This window comes from Apis mellifera, linkage group LG13, assembly GCF_003254395.2.
Source record: "Apis mellifera strain DH4 linkage group LG13, Amel_HAv3.1, whole genome shotgun sequence".
NCBI lineage: Eukaryota > Metazoa > Arthropoda > Insecta > Hymenoptera > Apidae > Apis > Apis mellifera.
The window spans coordinates 10,863,840-10,890,935 of NC_037650.1; the positions used below are offsets into that span (position 1 = coordinate 10,863,840).

At 30.3% G+C, this 27,096-nt stretch overlaps 1 protein-coding gene across 3 annotated transcripts in view; it reads right to left on the reverse strand.

Annotated features, from left to right (window-relative positions):
• Positions 1–21,550, reverse strand: part of LOC409714 (serine-rich adhesin for platelets) — a 58,212-nt gene extending 36,662 nt beyond the window's left edge. For 2 of the 3 annotated variants that reach the window (XM_006568042.3, XM_016915878.2), the window contains exons 1-2: positions 21,288–21,549; positions 18,562–18,915 (exon numbers count right to left, since the gene is read on the reverse strand). The gene's annotated coding sequence lies outside the window, so the exon portion shown is untranslated. Of the gene's footprint in view, positions 1–18,561; positions 18,916–21,287 lie in introns of all 3 variants that reach the window. The other variant, XM_016915879.2, reaches the window with a different exon arrangement.
• Between the last annotated feature and the right edge of the window lie 5,546 nt (positions 21,551–27,096).

Here is a 27,096-nt window from a genome sequence, read left to right on the forward strand (position 1 = left end):
AGAGCCTCTTTCTCGAACTACCTGGACAAAAATATGACCTCTCTTCTAATTTTTATATCCTAAAACGTGTCGAATATTCGTCTTATGACTTGCAGTAGAATTTACTTGATGGAGAAAATTTGATAGTTACGAATAAACTTACTTTCATAAGTTCAATAATTTATCGTTATAATAATAATAATAATTGAAAGTAATTGTAATCCCAAATTCTTTTATGTGAAAATTATATTGAATTATTGAATTATAAGCTATATATTATTGAATTATATATTATATATATAATATTGATATATTATTGAATTATAAGCTACGAATAAATGTTATTTAAGTACTTTAACAAGTGATTTACTTAAAGTAACTTTATTCAAGATTTTTAACTAATTAATATTTTCAACAGGTTACTCTTACTTGATTGATTTAACAGAATAGAAATAATTTTTAAGAGAATCGAGTAATTAAGCCTTGCAACGAAGCAGAGCATCAAGAAAGTTTGCAACAAGTAATATCTTCGATGGATAAAAGGATCATCGAAGCTTGGTTTCTTACGTAATTACGAGAGATTGGCAGAAAGATGTCGAAGATCGCAGTTGTCACAAACAAATCCTTATTCATCTTCGAATTATTTAAATATTGTTGTCGCCTGATGGCTCCGCTTCGAAATCGTTCTCGACCCATTATTCCATGAAGATTGTTGCATCAGAGAAACGTTGCATGGCTATGAATACGAATATCAGCCACGGGTGCAACTGTCACTGTCCAATTATCCAATGACGAATCAACGGCCTTGTCGCGCCTTTTCCAACAATAATGTCCCATTACGCTGTTTTAGTTTGTTTGTCGTCGAACCACCTTCTCCCCCCGCCTTGCCTATTTGTTATCGTCGAGTAACACAGAAGCCACACAGAGCACAGATTTCATCCCGCGATTTTTATTCAAATTTGACGTTCCAATTCCCCCTGGAACGAGGCGAAACATACTTTAAATTCGCGAATAATAATTTACTTTAACATCGTGTATCTATTTATATGTTTGGATTTATTCCTAGATTCCTCTCTTCGTGTCCTCAAAATTGATATTATTCCATTAGCTTTTGATCCACTTTGATGGTGGTGTCGATCTTGAGAATATTATTTATTCCATTATATTTCGTTCAGCATGCCAAGTCAAAGTTATCCATATTTCAAAATAGACACCATCATCACAGTGGATCAAAAGGTAATGGAATAATATTTTTCATGTTATTTCCAGCGTTTGCATTGTCAATAAGTTAAAAAAAGATTGATATTAGTATATCATTTGTATATCAAGTCAAAAGTCAGATTTCTCTATACATATGTTTCTATCTATATCTCGATTTTCAGGATAGACACCACCATTACAATAAATCAAAATGGAATGTAATGGAATAACATTCGATTTTCAAAATTGACATAACTATCATAGTGGAAAAATAATGGAATAATATTTTTCACTTTTTTCCAATGTTTGCATTGTCAATAAGTCAAAAAAAGATTGATATTAGTAAGTCAAATCAAAAGATAGATTTCTCTATACATATGTTTCTATCTATATCTCAATTTTCAGGATCGACACGATCACAGTAGATCAAAACGTAATGGAATAATATTTTCCACTTTTTCCAATGTTTGTATTGTCAATAAATCAAAAAAAAAAAAAAGAAAATTGACATTAGCACGGCAAGTCAAAAGACAAATTTCCTTACATAAAAGAAAAAAAAATTCCATATCTCGATTCACAAGATAGACACCACCATCAATAAATCAAAATGGAATGTAATGAAATAATGTTCGATTCTCAGAATCGATACCACGATCACAGTAGATCAAAACTGTAATGGAATAATATTTTTCACTTTTTCCAATGTTTGCATTGTCAATAAGTCAAAAAAAGATTGATATTAGCAAGCCAAATCAAAAGATAGATTTCTCTATACATATGTTTCTATCTATATCTTGATTTTCAATATCATAGTGCGTCAAAATGGAATAATATTTTTCACTGTTATTTAAAGTTATTGTTACCTGTTATTTAAAGTTATTTCCAATATATGTATCCTCAATAAATCAAAAAAAAAAAAAAAAAAAAAAATAAAGGAAATTGACATTAACACCAAATCAAAAGACAGATTTCTTTACGTAAAAAAAAATATTCCTATCCATATTTCAATTCTCAAAATCGATACCACCATCACAGTAGATCAAAAGGTAATGGAATAATATTTTTCATGTTATTTTCAACGTTTACATTGTCAACTTGATATATTAAGTCAAAAATCAGATTTCTCTATATATGTTCCTATCTATATCTTGATTCTCAGGATCGACATTCATCACAGTGGATCAAAATGGAATGGAATAATATTTTTCATATTATTTTTAATGTTTGCATTGTCAATAAATTAGAAAAAAAAAATTGATAGTACTCTAAGTCAAAAGACAGATTTCCTTATATAAAAAAAAATATTCTTATATCTCGATTCTCAAGATTAACACCACCATCACAATGGATTAAAATGGAATGTAATGGAATAACATTCAATTCTCAAAATCGATTCCACCATCATAATGAGTCAAAAGATAATGGAATAATCATCGTCTACAAGTCAAAAAAAAAAAAAATTCATGCGTCCACCTGAATATCTATCTCGAAGACTGACACCATCATAAATCTCAATCAAACCCATAGTTCATAATTTATTGAATTATTCACAACCATTTCATCAAGAGAATCGAGACCTAGAGATCGATTCGAAGATTAACACTAATCTTACGTTCCTCGTATCCTCTTCGTAATCAAATCGAACCACTGTCATTTATCTGCATATAGCATTCGGTACACGACGAATAATTCACCTACGATTCACGATCCTCGTAGCTTCTCAAACTTTCGCTCGTTTCCTTGCGTAAATCGACTTCGAGAATACGCAAAGTGCGTATCGCAAAATACGAAGCGGCTTAATCTTAATTATTCTTAATCGAGAGATATCGAATAATAAGGAGGCGCGATCGAATATTTACCGGAACGCTTTTCGATTAATCATCCGATCATTCGGTGAATTTGCCACGGTTGATAAATCCCGATTACCCAACCAGCCAGCCAGCCGCGAAAACCGCTGCCAAGAAATTCGCCCGTTTTCGAGCGGCGCTCTAATTAGTGGAACGCGTTAATTACGCGGAAATCATAATCGATAATATCGGGCGTAACGCGACTGAGATTCGGTTTCGACGGGGATGATTGGCGGTCAGATGCGAACAATATCGTTTCGTTTCGTCTCCCAGTTGAATAGAGACGTAATATTAACCCTCTGTACTGCTTTTTAATTCTTTTTTGTATTTTTTTAATTAGCAACAATTTTTTAATTCTACAAGAAGGATCTAAAAAGAGGATCTCAATAAAATATTGTGTATTAAATAAAGTATTATTCCAGTCTAGAAGAAAGAAAATCTTAGATTATCTAGAGTTTCGAAAACAGCTGGCAATACTCATTATATTGTTTACATTGATAGTTAAATAACTTAACATATATTTGACAGGCTTTGCTTTTGAGTTAAGTTGGAAGTTTACCAAAGATTAGTTTTTCTAAGAGAAATAAAATAGTCACCGGTGTAATTTCAAAATGGAAAATTTTAATTTTAAAATAACATGAATTTGCAAAGAAGAGAATATGCCAAATCGAAGCAATTGACTAATGAATAACGGTATCTTGGTATCTTGCAACAGCTATTACAGTATACGAGGAACAAAGAAAAATTAGAACACGATGCTATTAATAAAATTGCAAAGTTCCTCTAATAATGATAAAGATATTGTTGCTGCAGATGGTTGGAATATTCAATTTAAGTTACAACCACCAAATAGTTCTGATTTAAACGTTCTCAATTTGGGGTTCTTTAACTCTGTTCAATGACTATATCACGAAGCTTCGTCAAACACAATTGATGAATTGATTGAATGTGTTCAAGATGCATTTGATAAATTAAAGAGAAATACTGTTGATAACATTACAAACATATTATGGAATTAATTATGTTGACAGGAGAAGGAAATTCGTATAAAACTTCATCAAGTGAGCTAGAAAAGTATCTCATTTTAACTAAATTTCTATTTAATTATATCTCGACAATAAAATGAATTTAATATCTTTTTATATTTAATTTTCATTTGATTTTTTCGTAAAAATATACCATATTTTCGAAAGTACAAAATATTTGAAAGAAGAAGAAGACATTTCAAGTTACTTTAGAAACTGCTTATATATAATCCAACTCGACGTTGGAGTTGCTGTAAGAAATGTGACGTCGAGCCACACTCGACATAGGAGTCCTAATCCCTCGAAACGATTTCGCGGAACAGGCGATCCGAGCAACGAAGGAAAAAATCAGAGAAGAGATTTAAACGTCTCTCTCGAGCTTTAAAATTTTCCACGAACGCGTTCCAAGAAAAATAAGACACGATTTACGATTCGAATTTTTATTTCATTTCCGAGATTTTAAATTTGGATTAGCTTCATCAAAACATTGATTCGATTTACTATGAACGAAACACGAATGTATATATATATATATATATATACATATAAAACAAACATAAAACATATACATAAAAATACATATATATACACATATACATATATACATATATACACATACATATATATATACACATGTACATATATACACACACACACACACACACACACACACACACACACACACACACACACACACACACACACACACACACACACACACACACACACATATATATATATATATGGAAACATTGAAGATGTTGGCACGCACGAAAAATAAATTCGATCGTAGTTTCGATAGAATTTAAAAATAAAATACCGCGGATCGAAAGTTGGAAAGGTGTTAAACAGCGGCCGAACATCTGCGAACGAACGACGCGTTGTCAAACAAACGCGCGTGTTTCAGGCATTAGTAATGCGGAATAAACGCTTCGATCCACGGCTGAAAACAAGCTTTTTTTATTATTCCAAACAATGATTTACGTCGCACTTTGCTTGTCACAACTCTGAGAGTTGTGAAAATGCTAATCGCTTTGAATAATCTTCCATCTTATAAACACGGATATGTATAGTCGTATACACGTACAAGTCGTATCGTATAGAAAAATATATATATATATATATCTTTCGAGGTAATTCGAGGATAAAGAATTTTGATTCGTATCGATAATTATATATCGTGATCATTATCATCTAAGGTTTTTTTTTTTTTCATTACGTTATTCAATTTAATTAATTGAACTTAATTTTCCTTTTTTTTTTCCGCAATCCTTGCAATTTTCTCGAGAAAAACCAATACGTATCGCGAGCAAAGAGGGAATTACATCATGAGCAACGTTATTATTGTCTATTATTATCATTATCCGATTTAATTGTGGTCAGAGGAAATAGAATCGCGATCGGTAACCCGATAATCGATCGCGATAAAGTCACGATCTGCGATTGATCCGCGTCACTTTGGGAAATTAATCCGGATGGAGAGAAGACACTGAAGGAACTGAGGGACGCGTATTTCGTTTCAAAATGTAAATATATCGTTAGAGAGAAAGAGAGAGAGAGAGAATCCGTATTCTGAAAAATGCGACAAATTGATTGGCGCGAAGAACTTTCCTTTTATTTATTTTTTTATTACCTTCAACGTGATATTTATAATAATTTATTTCCTAAGATCTTTATGTACGTAATTTTTATAAAAGTCGAGTCGATTTTGCAAATTTACGCGAGAGGCTTTAACCTGTCTTTAACGAAGTGAATTATACAGCTTTGAAAGTGGCGGCGCACGTTCGATCGCTTGAATAACTCTTCGAAATAACTTTTCCTTGCTTATAATATTTCACGAATTACGTGGAAAATTTAACATCTCTCTAAAAATGACGCTCGATTAATAATTAACGATATCTCGTTCGTAGGGATTAAATATCTGTCGAATGGGTATGGGTTTTTTGTTAAAAAATATTTTTTTAAATAAAATAACGTCGCGTGTATATATATTGCGTAATAACGATTTTTACGATGCACGGGGAAATCCGGATAACGTAAGAAGACGTTTTTAAGACGTGTGAACGGTGCATGGCATAGGAGTGTGTATTACGATTTAATTGAGAATACAGAGAATATGTTGTTCACATATGGCGATAATATTTTCTTGAATTCCACGAAAAATGATGTATTTTACAGATTATACACATATTTCTTTCCAATACGATAATTAAATTAGACAGATTAAAGAGATGGATAAATATTACGCGAGATTTTTAATATCACTTTTGTTTTTCTTTCACGAAAAGTGTTATGATAAAATACGATATAAATACATATATATTTTATGATATATTTGCCGCATCGATGCAATCGTCGTACGACGAGTTTCTTATTTTTCTTCGAAGCGATGAATATTTCAGCGTTTAATTTCGCAATCGTTCCTCGCATAAATATATCCGTATTTGATTATTTCGAAGTTAATCTTTGTCGACATGTTACATTCTGCTTAAGGTAACGGGTTGAGAAACGAGCGATAAGCGGGGAGAAAAGTAGATAATTCAACGCTTAATAGAAATTGCTTCTGGGAAAGAAAAGGGAATAAAAAGGAAGTTTTTACGCCACGACTCGTAAAACAACGGCGAAGAAAAGTTTGAGAAAATGGTTTACAGCGGCTTACCACAAATTTCCAAGTTGTTTTTTCGAATACTCGAGTAAAAATACACTCGCTTCACCACACCATGCTTCATTTTCAAACACCTAAAATTAGAAAATTGTTCTCCTTGTATACGAAATAATTTCCCCTTTTTTTTAAACAAACGGATATTTTAAACAATTTGATTATTCATCATACCGATGTATGTACTTCAATAAGAAAAATCCAATAATAACCTACAAAATTGATAAATTATGACCAAGATCATCAAAATCGATCGGATAAACGAAAATCAATAACCCGGTTAGCCTATCGTCACTACACCTACTTATTTACGCGTGTACATAAACCACTCGAGTTTAATAAATTGAATCAAGATCAATGTCACGTCCCGTGATAAATCATAATCGATCGAGCTTAAAAAAAAAAATTGTTTGCCCGTTTATCGAATAACGATTCAAATCGAAACAACGCTCTAATTACGCCGAGGGGACAAAAGCCGTGTCGAATCGTTAGATAAAAAAGAAACGCTCATTTCTTTCGAGGTAATTGCATTCTGCTTCAAGTCACTTCTCAATCTCATTATTAATAATAATACATCAAGTCACAAAGCCACAATTCTCGCCTGTTTGTAACAATAACAATAACATTACATTACGACATATTATCATTCAATAATATTTTCATTTAATAATATTGTCTTATTTACTTATTCCACTGTGAAGGAGAGAAAAGAGTCTCTGCAAAAGAATCTTGGCTCTGCAAACACGGCGTATAAAGGTTAACCGAGTTTGCGCCCGATACTACGACCTAACCTAACCTAACCTAACCTAACCGAGTTAAAGGTCCGAGCGTTCACTCGGGCGAATAGGTGGCGGTGCCTCGCCTCGAATCTATGAATCGGCGAGAACTGGCGAGAATTGGCGGACGTGGTTGGCGCGCCATTGGAAATAGAAATAGCTTCCGGCTTCTCGCGGACACGTGCTGCTCGGGCCACGTAATGTATGCCACTTGGAACTTGACCGAACAAACTTGTCCGTGCGAAGCGAGAGTTTCGACAACCTTTCGCACGCTTTGCACGCGATTTTGCGGGGAGCTGGGATCACGAATTCGCCTGTAACGGCTCGCCTCTTGCTCCCATAAACACGGCACCTTCCCTCCATTCAGATTGGAAAGCGAAACGAAAGCGATCCTGGAATTGTTGCGGTGCTCGAAATTGGAAATCGCCTTTCTGGAAACGAGCCTCTCTGGAAGAACGAGCGTAGAAGATTTGAATAAGGTTCTGGCTTTTAATCGAGATTTTATAACGAATATAAGACTTTCTTCTATTCTTTTTTTCTTTTGTTCCAATTGTTTAAATGAAAGTCTAACCTAGTTCGATAGTAAATTACGTGTAAATTTTAAACAAAAAAGAGCATCCTTTCATTCTTTCGCGTTGAATTGGACTTTTTAGAGTCGTGTAAGGTTCGTGTTAGGTTAAAAGTAATCGAAAATAATATAAAAAGGGTGAATGTAATGCGTTTAACGCGTTTAATGAATATATGACGCGTACAGGTAACGATGGTCCAATCAGTAGCGAACGTGTTAAACTGCTTTACAACATGATGGCCTTATCTTATCATCGTGACAGTGACTACGCACCTCGGTTCAATCTCGTGAATTTCGAGCCACCGATGAATCGAGGAGCCACCGTTGATTATCGCGAAATCACGATTCACTTCTCAGAAAGGAATTCGAGTATAAGAAGAAGAAGAGTGAAATCGGTTGATCGTTTTTGGTACAGCAATGAGTGTGTACGCGAATATAAAGAGGATAATGGTTCTTCTCTATAAACGGTTAATGTTACGAGATATATAAAAAAAAGGAAAAGTTGTTGCTTCGAATAACATAAAGTAACGATGGAAATTTTCTATACGCTTGAAGTTCAAATTGTTTTTTAAATGAATTTTAACATCGCTTAATTACAATTACGAAAATATTGATAACAATGTGATGAGTGAAAAATTTCTTGACACATATAAACACACATACAAATACATGTACGTGCTGATTTCATTATAAGATATCATATTTTTGATCTGATCATTTTTAAAATATTCAAAAATATTTCTTTCTCTCTAATTTTATCTCTTATTCCATCGAAAAAAGAAATAATATATATGGCGATTAAAATAATATTAATTAAATAAAGAAGGACGTTAACTCGAAGACACGAAGCGATAAATCTCCAGCTTCCATCGCGCGAAAAAGCAGAGAACAATAAAGCCTACGCGTAAATAATAAAAAAAATCGCAAATGTTAATACACACGTTTGTTCACAAGTAATCGCAAGATTTATTAACTTTATTCCAACGTTACTTACGCAACTTACGTATTCTTCGATCGTTATAAGTCGCACACGATAACATTTAATGCATGAAAATGTTAAGCAACGGAATCTCCGATTCCTGAGAAATAATATAAGGATTACACGACGAGAAAGAAAATGTCAGGGCTGGGTGCGCCGTTTCTTGTAAGTAAACGTTCGTTGCGCGCTATTGTGGAACCACGTTGAACCGTGACCAATCGGATTGTTCGCCACCGAAACAACCATAATTCCCGGTATCTTTCTTTTCTAACGATTAATCGTGCAAAAATATTGCATAAATTTGTGAAATTTTCCGCGTGTATTTATAATATAAAATTAAAGATTTTTTTAAAGATAAAGATATAATACGTATACAAAAAGATCACGCGTGTGTTTAGAGAATTAAAAATAATTATTCTGTATAATATAATTATTCTGTAATATATAAATATGTAAATAAAATGTATTGTAAATAAAATGTATAATTATATATGTAAATAAATATGTAAATAAAATATAATAATAGATACGTGTAATTTAAAACAATTCTCAAATTAATTTAATACAATTTCAACTAATTTTTTTTCCAGCTTCGATCCTCTCGTTACTTAAAACAAGATCTTTTACGAAAGGAAATTACATCGCGATATAAGTTATTCTCCATGCACCGTACAATTTCCTGTTCATTGATATTACGAAGAAGAAGAAGAAGATAAAGGCCCGTTGAATATTAAGAAAGTTTGTCATTATCAACTTTGCCATTATTCTCGAATAATAAATGGAAAAGCAAAATTTAATAGTCGAAGTTACGAATAAAGTTACCTCGATAATTTATTGTTCGAAACGTAATAATAATAATAATAATAATAATAATAATAATAATAATAATAATAATAATAATAATAATAATAATGACGCGAATAACTGCAATACCAAATGGCCGTGGTCATTACGAAGAACGGATCAATTATAATAGCTACGAATATAAATGCTATTCAAACATTCAAATATTTTTAACTAAGTTACCCTTTTCAATTCCAGCCAATTCCCAACTCTTCTGTTCTCTCTCGGCCAATAGAAAAGATATTTTCACACATTGAAAATGTCGAATAGAGGCGTTACAAGGATTCAGCGTAAATGGGGCTTGCTTTCTCGCGACAGAAAAAAAACATATCGAAACGTGAAACGTTTTTACACGTGTAAATAAATAATTCAATTTTTATATTCTAACAGGATCGTCGATTTACATAGCCGGAAATACGAAAGCGCTTCCGTTAGCAATTATAATAATTGAAAATTATTCGCTCGAACGTAGACACGTTATTGTGATTTATTATTTAATAATTAAATATTCGTGGATTGGCGCGTTTTTCGAATTTCGAATCTTGTGATGATGGTCTGTGAAATTGATGGAATAGGGAAGCTCGTACTCGATCGAGGAAAAATAGGGGCAATGTAGCAATGTACACAGAGATTGAATTAAATTTGAGAGAGGAGCAACGGAACCAAGGCAGAGAATGGGAAAGATCTAGGCGCGCCAGTGCGTTTGCGGTGAAATAAAGTATACGTAGAAGGATTGAAACCGTAATCCGGCCAACATAGCCAGTCTCTCGACCTGACATTTAATGCTGTTACACAAGTTGCAGCTATCTGCCGCTCTTTGTCCGCAAAGATGGTGCTCTATTCATCGACGAAGGATGAAAATGAAGGAACAAGTCAATGGTTTCATCGCGTGTTTCAGAGGTTCGACTATTTTTTTTTCTCATGCAAAGTGTCAGATAACTCGTCGATAAACTTTCTTTCTTCTTTGTGGAGTTTATTTGAAGTAATATTTGAAGGTAGAAAGATAACAACAATGATTATTATTCGCAAGATTATGCGAATTTATATAATTTCAATGATTCTCTCTATTAAAAAATATATATTTATATCTCATTTCAATTTCTGGATCTATTTTAAAGATGATAAATTAAATTAGAAAAAGATATTCGTGTACGATCGAAGGTTTCACTATGAAATTGTGATCTACGCGATTTTAAAACACGCATAATACGAGATCCAGACATCGGAGATTCTCGAGTTACAGCAATAATTCGCACTTTCGCGTCTAGTTTGCCAGAGTTTCCAATCCTGAAAGTGATTAAGTCGATTTGACTTGCGGCAAAACGGGCACCACCGCCAAGTATTATACGAATCCCACACGCTCGCCAACTTTGATCGATTTGAAATCGAGTTTGGCCAAAATTGAACTCGCGTTTGACGACCTGTGTTATGGATTATACGTGTACAAATAATTTAAATAATACGAAACGATTCAAATAGATAAACTTGCAATATAATTTTCCATATTCTTTCGAAAAGTTTATATCAACACGTAATTATTTGAATTAATTAGATTAGGAATTCTCAGAAACGATAGATATTTTTACTTAGTTTGCTATTATTTTAGTTGATTTTATGATTTAATCTGGATAATATCCAAAATATTCTTTTCTTCTTATATTTTTCCTTCTCTATTTAATTTTATGTTAATAGAAATTATACTAAAAATTACATTTTCTTTATAATACATAATTTTATCAATTACGAATTTCCATTCGATTCCATTGTCGTTCAATCTAAACAAATAATTTCATTTCCATCATTATTATATAATATCCAAAATATTCTCTTCTTATTTCTTAATGCTTTTGTTGAATGTCATTCAATTTCACATTTTCCTCCATTTCAATTTTATATAATAGAAATTATCTTTATAATAATTTTATCAATTACAACGAATTTCCATTAGATTCCATTATCATTCGAGCTAAACATAATTTCATTTCCATCAGTACTATATAATATCCAAAATATTCTCTTCTTACTTCTTAATATTCTTAATGCTTTCGTTAAATGTCATTCATTTGCATCTTTTCTTCCATTTTTATTTCAGAATAGAATAGAATTCTCATTTCAATTTTACATAATAGAAATTATCTATTCTAAAAATTGTTTTCTTTATAACATATAATTTTATTATTAAATTTATTCGTTGAATATTATTCAATTTCACATTTTCCTTCATTTCAATTTTATATAATAGAAATTATCTTTATAATAATTTTATCAATTACAATGAATTTCCATTCGATTCCATTATCGTTCAATCTAAACATAATTTCATTTCCATCAGTACTATATAATATCCAAAATATTCTCTTGTTACTTCTTAATATTCTTAATGCTTTCGCTGAATGTTATTCATTTTCACATTTTCCTCCATTTCAATTTTATATAATAGAAATTATCTATTCTGAAAATTATGTTTTCTTTATAATACATAATTCTATCAATTACGATGAATTTCCATTCGATTCCATTGTTGTTCGATCGAAACGACAATATAATTTCATTTCCATCATTATTATATAATATCCAAAATATTTTCTCCTTACTTTTTAATGCTTTGAATATCATTCAATTTCATTCATTTTTATTTCACGTAATAGAAACCATTTTTCTGAAAAAATTACGAATCATTTTCTCTGTATAACACATAATTTTATTAATTTTATCAATTACAATGAATTTCCATTCGATTCCATTGTTGTTCGATCTAAACATAATTTCATTTCCATCATCATATAATATATCCAAAATTTTCTCTTCTTACTTCTTAATGCTTTCATTGAATGCCATTTAATTTCACATTTTCCTCCATTTCAATTTTATATAATAGAAATTATCTATTCCAAAAATTACATTTTCTTTATAATACATAATTCTATCAATTACAACAAATTTCCATTAAATTTCATTATCATTTGAGCTAAACATAATTTCATTTCCATCATTACTATATAATATCCAAAATTTTCTCTTCTTATTTCTTAATGCTTTCATTGAATACTATTCAATTTCACATTTTCCTCCATTTCAATTTTACACAATAAAAATTATCTATTCCAAAAATTATATTTTCTTTATAGTACATAATTCCATCAATCACAACGAATTTCCATTATATAATATCCAAAATACTTTCTCCTTACTTGTTAATGCTTTCATGTGAATGCCATATTCAATTTCATCCATTTTTATTTCACGTGATAGAAACCATTTTTCTGAAAAAAAAAAAAATTATCGAATCGTTCTCTCTCTCTGTACAACGCATAATTTTATCAATTACAACGAATTTCCATTCGATTCCATTATCCGTTCGATCTAAACGGCAACATAATTTCATTCCCATTACGATCGAGGCTGTCGACGATCGTTGCGGCTCGCCGCCCGTAAAGAACTGAATGAGTTATGAGATCAGAAGTGAAAAATTATAATGGCACGGGCCGCGTATTGCGTGGGTCATTGAGAGTGTCACGTCCGTGACGTGGGAGCGCGTGTACGCAGAGGTATGTGAGAGAAAATACGGCGGAAACACGCACCAGCCGCGGGCATCGCACCGGGGGAAAGAGCGAAAGAGAAGGGAGGGGGAGTCGAAAGGAGGAATGGGAGGGGAGACTGGAAGAATAAGTACTTACCGAAGCCAGACAATTATTTTTCTAATTTGTTGCTACGTTCTGGGAAGTTGAATTATATATCCTCGAGGAGGAGAGCGTTGCTACTGGAAACCTAGTTAGTATAAGAGATATTGTTCTTTTTCTTTTTTTTTTGAATAATATTTTTCGTCGACATATTTCTTTTTCTTTGTCGATTTTCTCAATTTATTAGGAAATTTACAAATGACAATAAAGCTATCTAAATTATTTAGATTATTATACAAGTTGTAAGTTAAGGATCGTTTCTTTCTTTTATTTACCTTATAAATTGAATATAATAGTGGATCGTTATCAAATAATTTTGAGGTTAGGATATAATAGCGAGAGGATCGTAAAGGATGACAAAGAGTTCATTCCGTGCATTGCTTCGCGCTGACGCATCATCCTTCATAATTGTAGAATTTTCTCAAAAATATTAGCTCGTGAAATTTTCCGAATTTATGAGTTATCTCTAGATGCGTTAGTCAGCGATTTATATTGATTAAGAATTACGATTTTTAATTCCGTATTAAAAATTACTTTTTCTTTTCTAAAGAAAGAGAGAAAATATTAGGAAGATGAAGGACAAAGAATATTGAAATTTTTATTAAAAACGTATTGCATCGTAATTCCATACGTCAAGTACGTTGTATATATATTGAGAATACAGCGTGATGCAGTGTATTTTCTATAAAATCCCTTTTTTTACATCGTAAAAATAAAAATGTATCCATTTACACGGAGGAATAATCCCAGTGCGGATAAAATCTTGGATTCGTCGAAGAGCTCGGTCGAAGATTTTTATCAAAGGAGATTAAAACGGTATTTTCCGCGTGTAACTATATAAATTTAACTTTCTTTCCACGTGTGAACATCAACACATTATCAGATACCGTAACTTTTCGGTCCGATTACAACGAGTAACAGCATCCGAGAAAAGAATTAATCAACACGATCTCCGCCTCTTGAATCTCCAATAATTTTTACACGATCTTCAGTTAGACGACAATATTTTATATCGTATAACAAAAATTTATTTTATTAAACTTTGTCAACATTTCGTTTTATATCTGTATCTTAATTAAAATATCTTGTTTAAGATGAACAATGAATATACGAGAAATAAAATATATCTGATTAATTTCTGGAAATTTTATATAGATATATATATTTCCTAATCGATTGATCAGATAAAAATTTCTTTATCTAAAAACGGTACTTAACATCATTTTTTATATTCCTAAACAATTTACATGTTACCTCATTCACATGACTCACGACCAGATAAACCTTATCGAGTATTCTTTTTCTTGTTATTGTTATCGCAAATACTTGTTTATATATAGACTGTCAATCAATATGAAATTCAATTTACAAAGTTAAATTTTTCTTATTTCTCTTACTATTATTTATACTCTACTGTAAATATTTAAACACGAAATTATAATTTCGTGCCAACATATTTCAATTATATTAAATTAAAAGTATTAATTGTGATAACGAGCTAATTACTTGGATGAAATTTTATCAAAGCAAGAGAGTTCGAGAATTTGATGCATCGAACAGCTTTTGATATCAGCGATAAAGTTAATTGTAATCTGATAAACGAAGGATAAAAGGAAAAAAAAAGAAAAAAAAAAAACTTCAGTTGATACAATATGCAAATTATTAAGAGTAGAAAATTATACTAACACGCAAATTCTACAATGATATATTAAAAGCAAAATGATATAATTACTTTTTTTTTTCTATTCGTTATTGGACAACATGGTTTTTGTATTATTGGAAATTGCCACGATTAACAATGATAAGATAAGAATTCGTGAGAATTAAAACTTTTCATAAACATGTTTAAATCTACAATGAATCATTCCATTTGTACGAATATTTAATTCTTAAAAATTAGAATGTTAAAATGTAGGCTCGTACAAGAATTTTATTTTATTTTATTTTTTTTTTTTCTCATGAAGATTCACCCCTTTTCCGGTTGTGTCTATATCACTATTGCAGGCTATCCTGTGTTTTCTTCTCGGTTCCATGCATATGTGCATGACCACGGTTTCCGCAACGATGAGAAAAAGCACTTGGTGGATGAGTCAGCTGCTTCTTTCGCAACTTTCTAACGTCATTTACACGCTCACGAATCCGTGTCCGATCGTTTGCATGCAACTCGTCGTCCAATATCGATTAATCCGAAACGAGCTCAATTGTTTCCATAATACGCGCACATATTAACTCCGTTTCCCGATTAATACGTAACGAAATTATTCGAAAGCGTTTCCATTAAAATTTTATCAAATTTTTAAAAAGTGTACAAGTATTTCGTGTCACATTTGTAAATAACAGTGACTCTTTTTAGAGTCATGATTAATTAATATGATAATTAAGAATCGTTGTTGGTTACAGAATAATAGCTGGAAATATTAATTTCTTTCTTAATATTATAAATATTATAATTATCATATATATAGTTTCAATTTTTATTTTAAATGTAAATATGGTTATGGTGATGGTTAAAAAATTTTATCAGTTTTGAAACTTGCTAGCGAGTCATTTTCACATCGCATCGATCACTTTTTATAGGACGGGATTTTGTTGAAATTGAAATATGTTTTAGTTCACGCGAAAATAGCAAGAGTTTAATTCATCGTTTTCCTTGTTACCTTGAAATTGTTAGAAAAAGAGTTATAAAGTTTCAAGGTTGGTAGTTTTTGCTCAATTCCGAAAACTATTTTCATAAAAGAAGTTTCATCCTGGTAATTACTTATAATTTTATTTTTCTCATAAGTTGTTGTAATTGAAATTAATTTGTTCTTTAATTTATTAATTTTTATCGTCAATCATTTTTGCCATTTTTTTTCATTCTTGCATTCTTGATAGAATATCGGATAAATGTAAATTTATTTTAAAAATATTTCAATAAATATTCTGAAATGATAAAATAATAAAAATTATAAAGCAAAATTATAAAGTATTGAATGGAAAATATTTGATAACTGATTTCAATCTTACATGACAAATATAATCCTAATTTCGTTATAAATTTTACTGAGATATGTTTCTCATTATTTTTCCTTGGATCGCGTGGCATATGAGAAAAATAGGAGAATTCTTTAATGCCTTGTCACGTTTTGAGAAAATTATAATGCCAAGGAAAAAATTATCTTTTCTGTTCTTCACGTTTCTTTAATCGTAAAAAGAAAAAAAAAAATGTTAATTTATTGATGTTCGATAGTGTTGAAAACTCGAACTCGTTTTTGATTTATTGTTTTTAAAAGCAATTAATTTTTACTCAAAATAGAATATACAACTTTTGACAAATAAAAGATTAAGTTATGTTTTTAGTGTTTTTTTTTTTCGTAACCTACTAAAAAATTATCTTTCCACATTTAATTATTGATAAACAATTTTTTAAAAATAAATAAGAATCAAGTTTTGAACGAAATATATCGAATATATTTAAAAATGTCAAAAATTAACGATTCGCTATTTGTAAAACTGGTGCTGATTTAATAAAGCCGATTCACCTTCGGATTAACGTTTTATAATTAGATTTGCGACTCTAAGATTTCAGTTATATCTTAAGGATTCGCGGAAATTTCATTTCTTGAAAAATTAGAAGGTCGCTAAAATTCTCAATTGCTTTTATCGTATTATTTTCGATTATAAAAATATATAATTTCTACAAAATGTAGAAACTTTAATGAACGAAATTAAAATAGTATTTCAATATAGCTAAAAAATTTCTTGATATATTTTCAATTTTTATAAATTATCAAAATATCTTTGATTTTACAAATTAAACAAACAAACAAACGAAATTCCAATACATATTTTTAATTATTCTTTACAAAAATTTCGAAACATTTTTAGACACGTTAAATTCTTCGTGATAGATTAAATTTTATTTCTCATAATACCTGCAACCTGTAAATACATTTCTTTTTATATCTCGTGCCAAGACATTAATTAAGTAAACGAGCAACTTTAGATGGAACTACTCTAGAGTCAAAATTCATCTTTAAAAGTACAAACCGTATAAAAGATTTTTTTTATATTTTCTTTTCCTCTCGTGCATGGCACTCGACCATGGTAGGTCGAGTTTCATCAAAGAAATTGCTACTTTGATAAAGCTTCGCGTTTTTCACGTTTTCCTAACGCGCCATTCAACGCGCATAAACTTGAATTAATCCAATTACGCTAATTTGACGACTCTCTTCGTACGGTGTTTTCAATAAGGAAGTTTCTTTGCCTTTTAGACGCTGATTTTTCACAGTCCTTTAAATCTAAAAATTGGATATTATTTCGCGATATAAACGCCGCTGATTGTATCTTACTTTATTGCCAATAAATGGGAAAAAAATCCTGGGATTTTATCGTCGTAAAAAATAATTTTTGCAAATATAAATATCAATAAAATTTCTTTCGACGGTGTCGAATATAACGCGTCGAACGTTTTGCGTATTTAAATGAATCTTATCGATTATAAAAACGATGCGCAAATAGATGTTCGAACGAACGAGTCCATGTTGTAACGGTTTATAGTAACTTGTCACGGCCTGTATTGTACTTTCTATTGACCGACTAGACCCTGCTCGAAACATCCTTGAATAAGCCAGGACCACTTATAGCCGTCCACCTCTTTTTCCACGACACTCGAGGTTAACTTTGTGGTTAACTGCTCTCGCAGTTTCTACCTTGTGTCTTTCAACACTTTCGACCGAGGCACTCATTCCACCATCTTTGCATCAGGAGCCGGGTTCGATGACTTTCTACCTGGATTCTCGTTCAACGAAATCCCAAAAGTTTGTTTATTCCTCTTTCATTAATCCAATACTCGAATTGTTCGTCATCTGTCGTACACAAGCATGCAAATAATTGCACAATGTAAATATGGATATCGATTGATCCACAACATAAATCCCACATAAATTACAACAAACTTGCTACGCGAAAACAACAAGCTGCAAAGAAAAATCCAAGAAGAAAACTAATTTTTTTTGTCACTTACTACGAGCAGATCCGAACGTCCTGTTGATCAAGGCGGAAACAACGAGACCGCATTATTCTTCCTCTCTCTCTCTCTCGCCGATTCTGCTGCCCTCTCTTCAACGCCACGAGAGAGTAGTCTTTCGAACTGTTGCCGGTCACGCTTGTCCACGCGTTCTATATCTTCCTTCTTTCTCCCGAACCTTTCACTCTTCCCTCCTTGTTACCCCGTCAGGCTGTCTCTGTTCATCTCATCGTCTCTTCCCTTCGATCACGGGGTTTGCACTACACGCGCGGACCACAACACACGGTACCCATGGCGACGCGTTCTCTCACCATTTACGCAGTTTGTCTTCTAATTCCCTTCCGTCTCGATCTATCAAATTTTTCTTCCTTTTAATTCGTTTGCATCCACGAGTTTTTTATCGCCGACAATTATCATAGTTCATTCGTATAGAAAATTATATTCAGGAAATATAATTTTTATAATTGATTGAAACAAATAAAGAAAATTTTTTTTTTTTTTTTTTGCGAGTTAAGCATCGATAATTGTGCGATAACGATAAAAATAAAAATAAATTATTTCAATGTGTAAGACAACAACGAGGCAAAGACTGGAAATTATTTGATTCTCTGTAAAATTGTGAAACTACGAATAATTTTAAGTTACATAACTATTATTAAACAGCTAATTGAAAAGAATTCTAGGTATTGATGTATAAAATCCAAGCTATTCTAATGGAATTATTCGTCAATGATTAAAAATCTTTTCGTAATTTATTTATTTAATTTTTTTTTTTTTTATTTTATAGAAGGTAATATTTCGATTACAAAATTATCTTTAACGCGAGTGATTTGATTTAATTTATTATGATTAAAAAAATTTTTTTTAAATTTCTTTTTTCAATGATAAATTATTTCGATTAACGAATCGTAAAATCATGCTATTATCCGATTTATAGATTAGCAATTTATCACAAAACACGTTCGATAAATATCAAAAAATAATAATAATAATAATAATAATAAATAATCGATCGACATTATCAATAAAATAACGAATTTAATATTAATTGAAATTGATAAATCATATTCAATTCAATTATAAATTTTTCTCTTAAATTGATATAACACGCGCAAAAAATGAATTTTAACATTTTTTAACATTTCAACACCATTTATCTATAATTACAAACTACAACAAATAACAAATACACAAAGAAGCATTCTTCTATTTCGGAAAAAAAAAAATACTTAATGCTATCTATCCATTAGCCGTAATAGTTTATTACACATCGATTAGCCAAGGTTATTTATCGACTTATCGAATCCTTTCCAACAGATAAACAACCGTATATACAAAATACACCATTATTCGATCAAACGAATTTCATTCTCGACGATCAAACGCACGATTACTATTAACCACACCCATTACAATTATCGTACGTCCTTTGTGAAATTATTGTTTCCAAAACGGTATTTCTTTTCCCTCGATATAATTAGTCGGCGATAATCGCGTAAGCGTGTCGAGAAGGAAAGTTCTTCTTCTTTCGAGGAGACTTGTTGCACCGCGGCCCATTTAAATCCGCAAATTTCTTACTCAGCTAACCGCAACGTTAACCCAAACGTAAACTCTTGCTTCGTCGATACACGCGTGTCGTCCGTTGAACATTCGTAAAAACTTGTTGTTGATGTTATTTCGTTTGTATTATTACACCGCGAAACAAAATTCGACGAGCAAGTTTGACGGACAAGCGGCTTAATTATCGAAGTTTGTCGCAATCGACGGTTGAATTGGACGGAATTGCATCGACTGATTGTTGTATATTCGACCGAGTTAGTCGAGCGTTGGATTTCAGGCTAACAAGTTGCCTATAGAGAGAGAGAGGTCTCGATTTTCCTTGACGAGGAAAATACCGACCAACAAAACCATTAACGCGAAAAAAACATCAAGAGGGAAGAAGAAGATTCAAGAAAATTGTTATAATAATTGCTAATATATATTATATAAAACACATACAAATCTATTGTGTATATTTTATTTTATGTACGACTGTATATATATTTTATATATGTATTAAAAATAATTCACTGTATATTATTTAAAATTGTTTAATAATTATATTATATTGTGTATATTACTATTGTTGAGAATTATATTTGGTAAACACATGTAATTGTTATAGTTGGAATAATATAATACATAAAATATCTTTTTTATTATATCAATTATTATTACAATATTAGATATTTATTTGTTGTATTTATTTGTATAAGTAAATAACAATATTAACGATTAGATTATATAAAAAAAATAATAATTACACGTAAATTATTTATTTCCGTGAACGTAATAGAAAGTTTTTGTTTTCTCTTACTGTTTAATCGTCCTCCAATAACGCGTTATACATGGACGAGGAATTAAAATTAGGGGAAATATAGAATCTGTTTAATTGAATAAAATGTCGAGCGACAATCCTCCAAATAATTAAGAATATTATTCTTAAAATAGTTTTGAAACGTGTAAGACATGTCAATCATGATAATGACAAGCAATTCTGAAATAAAAATAACAAAAGAGTGAAGTGAAAATTTCGTAAGATAAGAAACAATACGAGGTGGGAATCGAAAGAGATCGAAAAGAAACGACTGTCGAAAAAAAACGGCGTTCGCGGTTTTACATTTCGATTGCACAATTTCTTTTCACAATTTCAGGAACCTTTATAAAAACAGGGAATTGCTAACCTTCGAACGTTTATGGATCGGCTGGATGCAAACGAATTAACGATTCGTCGCTTTTCGTTCTCTTCGACACGAGAAAAAAAATATCACTTTGATTGTTTGTCACGTACACACGTTAGTACCGTGATGCGTTTCGAGTTCTCGAAAATTTTCAAACGCACAGATTCAGAACCACGAACGACAACTATTCCCAACAAAGCGCACTATACAACGCTCGGCGCGAGACTGACTATGCGAGTCGTGCACGTATACTTGGTGTTTCGGAGCGTCTGACCGTCTACCAATCAGTGGCACGGATTCTTGCGTCGGTATGCGTCCGCGCATGCGCGGCAGCGCGTCGAACAAGCGCCTGCCGATCGCAAACTTGTGATAGCAGTTACGGATAATAGTGCCTTTCTGGATTGTATTGGGATTGGAAAAATTCGAAATTAGATTTGAAAATTTTGAATGGAGGAAGGAAAATAAAAATTGATAATTTTATTTATACTCGAGTTAGGTTGTTTAAATATGTTATTAAAATTGTTATTGATAGTAAAAATTTATTTAGGAGAAAGTTTAGTTTCCTTTTTAATCTCTTGCTTTATAATGTCACGTTACAGTCTTTGCCACGGATTTAATAATTTCATTTCACGGATTAGATACAGAGTTGTAACAAAGTTTAATATCTACGTTTCTAGTATTTCTAATATTTTTAATTCCAATTTTTCATTTCAGAGATTATTAAATATTAATTCTAGATGACGCATTAATATGATACAGCAATGAACAATAAAACATTTCATTTAAATAATTATCGAAAAGACGATGATATAAATTACGATTGATGATGAATTAAGATGACTTGTATACGAATTTTTTGAAAAATTGCTATTTACTCGTTTTTGCTGTTTATCTTTTTTTTATTATTATTCTTCGTATCATTTGATCGTTTTTCCATATTAATGATAATAAAAATATCAACTTCATACGGCAAATTAAATGAAATTAATATTAAACGAAAAATTAGATAATAAAATTGAATGAATGAATTTCATTTTTTCTTCATAATATATATATATTTTTAACTACATATTTTTATCCTGTACATTTAACATATATATTACAATGCTATTATGAATAGAATTAATAAATGGAAATAAGAAAGAGAAAAAGAAAAAAAAAAAAGAAAAACTATTCTTTTATTTTCCTGGTAAATGTAAATGATTTAAAACAATACACATATTGTTTTAAATAAAAGTTTTTATACGATTTTATCACAACATAAATTTATATTTATCTTACCTTTTAAGATTACACGAAATTGTCAAGATAAATGTACGTTCGAGCTCTCAATAAATCAAATTGAATCAAATTGATGAGATTTTATTTGATTAAAGGGATTGCAATCCTCTTTGCCCATGAGAAATCGATTCTGGACCGCAAGTTGTAAAGGAAAAGCAATTCGAGCAATTTGCAAAACAAATTAAGCTTTCACTTACGATCCTTGCCTGGTATTAAAAAAAAGGAGAATTGAAACGTTTCACATGTTGTAAAAACCTGTGATTACAAATGATTACAAATTTATTACAATAATATAAATGCAAATTAAAGTGATTTGCAATAGGATCTAATAAAATTATTAAGAAAAGTGAAAAATAATATGAAATTTATTATATTCTTCTATATATCTACATTCATATCTTGATTCTGTTAAATTAATAATTGTATAATTTAATAATTTATGACAACCAATATTTTCAGATTTTTCAATATCTTTTTCAATATTCTTTGATAATTTCATTTTTAATCTATCTATAATAATGATCGTTATTAATGATATTTAATTTTTCTTTTTAATTATACAAAATTTCAGAACAATTATAAATTAAAAATGCTTTAGCTTCAGGCTCGTTGCAAATATACTTTTTAAAATTATATCATTTCAGATAGCCTGAAGTTAGAAAACATTTACTGTAATCAAAAGCAAATTATTCAACTGAAAATTATTTGTTTCTTTATGCAAATGTTACATGCCATCGTATTTTCGATTTGTACAAATATTTTTCTCTTGCGAATAATTTAATATTAACGATTAAATAAAAATGAAATTTCGAAACATAATTAGCAAAAGGAATATCATATAAAATTTTATTTTATCAGGAAAATTTTTTAGACAAAATATTTCATCCCTTTTTAATTTTAATTTTAAAAAGATTCCCAAAGATTCGTTGATTATTTAATTCTTTTTTCTCCTTTTTCCAAACAATTTTAAAAATATTTTTCATGCCAACTCGCCACGTTTACCAACCATGAAGCAATTATTTCCCTTTTCAAGCTTAAAAAACAATCCTTGCGTTAATCCATCCAAAGTTTGTTTGAAGTTCCTCAAACCTGCAAAACTCTGAAAGCACGCGAATACCTCTCCCTGCACACGTGAATAAGAGTTTCGTTAAAGAGTCGAGATGTGACTGTTTATTATAACTTATAATATACCCCTGTTACCTGGGTATAACACATCACGTGAATTTTGAATGATGGAAAACAAAAGCAACTGCTTTGTATCTTGTTTCGTTATTCCGTTACGCCATGTGCATTTTATCACAGCCACAAATATGAATTACTTTCATAAACATTCACTCTTAATGATATAATTAAACAATGGAAATGAAAAAGATCGTCTCACGAGAGCCAGTTCTTTTTCCTGTTTTCGCATGGAAAATTACAAGAATAAAATAATTGCTGAATAACAACAATAAAATTTTCGAAGGTTTAATTTCTAAAGATGAAAAATAAAAATTGATACACGAGAAAAGTCTGTCTTGATTTATTTATTAAGTTAGAAATAATTTATATATATATGTATATATATTTGCAAAGGAAGGAGATAGAATTTTTTTTTTATTACTAACATTATCATCGGTGTAAACTTATTTCATATTCGTTTATGCAACTCCAGTTTATTGCCACATTGCATTCTATAGTAGATTTCACGCTTTCTCGGTATCTTATTGACGTTATTAAAAAATATCAAGCGTCGATTGTAACTTCGATATCGTGATTCTTTTTTTTTTTTTTTTTTTACAAAACGTTGCAAGAACGCGAGAAAGAGAAGTTTCTTTGTTAGTTATCGAGGCGAAATGAATTTTTATTCGAATATCGTAATGTTATTTGGCGAAAAAAATCAATATTACATACACTTTTCTTTTCAATGATTTTCAAAACGTGTTAAATTTTATCATTAATTATATTTTGATTAAAAATGTAAAAATAGATATACATACATATATATATATGACATTTTCTCTACAATTTGCAATTTTTGTATTATTATTATTAAGTAATTATTAAACATTAATTTTATACATTTTAATTTATTTCAAGATCGATAAATAAAAGGATATTTATAAAATCATATTTTAATATTGTTTATGTATTATTATGGTATTTAATAAAATTAAATAATATTTTTAATGTAATTCATTGGCTAATCTCTTTTTAAATTAAAGTTTGATTATTAGCATAACTCGTTCATTAATTTATTTATGATAAAATGATGAGATAACAAGTAAGTTATAAGTAAATATATATATATATAAATAATTAAATTGCATGTTGGATTTAAAAGTATTATATAAAATGGTTCTTTGTTATGTACTAATATATATTACATTATGTATTTAATTGTATTAAAATTGTTTTAATAAATATTATGTTAAATTGCATAGTTTAAAAATATTCAAAATATCCAATTCAATAATAAAATTCTTTAAAAGCTTCGTTCGAGCAAATAACTTATTAATTTTGATATTTGAATTAATAATTATTTCTTCATTATTTAAAAAAAAATATTAATTAAATTTCTATATCAAATATCGAAATATTACAAATTTGCAACAAATTTACTCAAATTTGATCCTTTTAATCAAAATTCGAATATGTAAGGAAAATTTCATAGTCTTCAAATTCTCGAGAGATTATAAAAAAAAAAATTTTAAATCCAATTACTCAATTTCAAATATGAATAAAAATCTGAATTAGTCATATCCACTTTTCGAATCGAAATTTCTTACAACGAGTATTTTTAACTCATGTAATTGAGTAGTAAGAATTATATTTTCTACAAATTTTATATTTTTCAAAATAGATGTAATACATATTTTACGTTAAATCCAACTACATATTATTTCATTTTATTTTATTTGGAAATCTTTTTCATGGGAAAAATACACGATAAAGAGGCCGTCTTGATAAATCTTGCAAATCCAATTTTCCACAAGCAGAAACTCTTCTCGCCGTTGGGAACAGAGTTATTCGGTCGATTTCGTTCGAAACTTCGATAGATTCCGTTTCGGGTGAATACGTTTCGGATCCCGTGGGATTTTTGTTGGCAATATCGGCGATATCTTGTGTCTGTTTGTTGTGCAACTCGTTTCCATCGCTACGCGACGTTGATCATTCATTATTTTATCTACCTATTTAATTCTCCTATGTCTAATTTTCTTCGACTATTTTTTTTTTAAATTGCAAATATCAAAACTTTTTTATATAAATTCTTTAAACGAACGAATTTTCTAGACGATTCTTTTTTAAAAAATTCTAAAACTCGAACTATAGTTTTAATTTATATGATATACTATCATTATTGTATTTGTTATAGTAATAAAATGTTTTATTTTTTTTTTCAAAAAGCTGTACGGAATATTTAATAATTAATATATTACCAAGTTACAATAACTAGTTCGATGATACCAGTTCCTCATAATCAATTACACGCCCCTCACCAAGTTATTAATACTCGCAGTTGATAAGTATTTTTCTGATAATACGAAATTAACACGTGCACGTCAATTTTCTCGTGATTCATCCACTGATATTCGTATACATGCCAACGTGGATGAACAATTTATCGATCGAACGAAACGTGGCTACACGAATTTTTCTTAATCCTTTTGTGATACTTTCTGATAATCAATAAATTTGTTAATCTTTATTATTATAAGCTATAATCGACATCACTTCTATTATTTTTATTAATTAATTAATTTAATTAATGTTTTGTAAGTATTATTTTAATTAATGTTCGAAATGTTGATTAATTAATTATTTTCAATTCGTTAAGCGCTATTTCGCTCCAACGATCTGAAAGATGAGGACGAACGAGATCAAGGTGTAAGAGTGGAAGGAATCGGCGCTTAGAATAGCGGGATTAGAGAGAAGGTTAAAAAGCAAGCGGGTATCCTTGACACGGCTCGAGTCGGATGACGGTGCTCGAAGCCTTTGTTTAACGATAAGTTGCGGAATTATTTTCCCATTTCGAACGAGCCCTTAAGAATCGAAACGCGACGACGTCGATGGTCTCGGTTAATTCCGGGGGGCAGCCACCACCGCTTCCAATCGAATTACCACTCGATCGGATTATGGAATTACAAGGTTAAAGCCGAGCGGCGAGTTGGAGCGGTGATAAGGTTAATGGATGTTAAGATCAGGGAAAGGAAGGAATGTCGTTGGTAGAGAGATGATGCAAACCAGGATTGCATATTTTTTTTTTTTTTTCGTTCACGTGGAAATAAATAAGTTTTCGAACGAGGTGGGAACTAAATTTATTATTATACGAGATACGTATAGAAATATCGATGTGTGTAAATTTTATTTACGATCGATGGATAAAAGATTATTTCACGACGAAAAAAATTATTTGAAAAGGTATGGTAAAATTTCGCGAAGCTAATCGGTTAAAATTCTTCGTAAATGATGAGACAAAGTTAATCATTTTTAGAAGAACAAATGTAAAGTCTAAAGAATTGAAGATTTGCAGATTAATATGGAGCAAGCA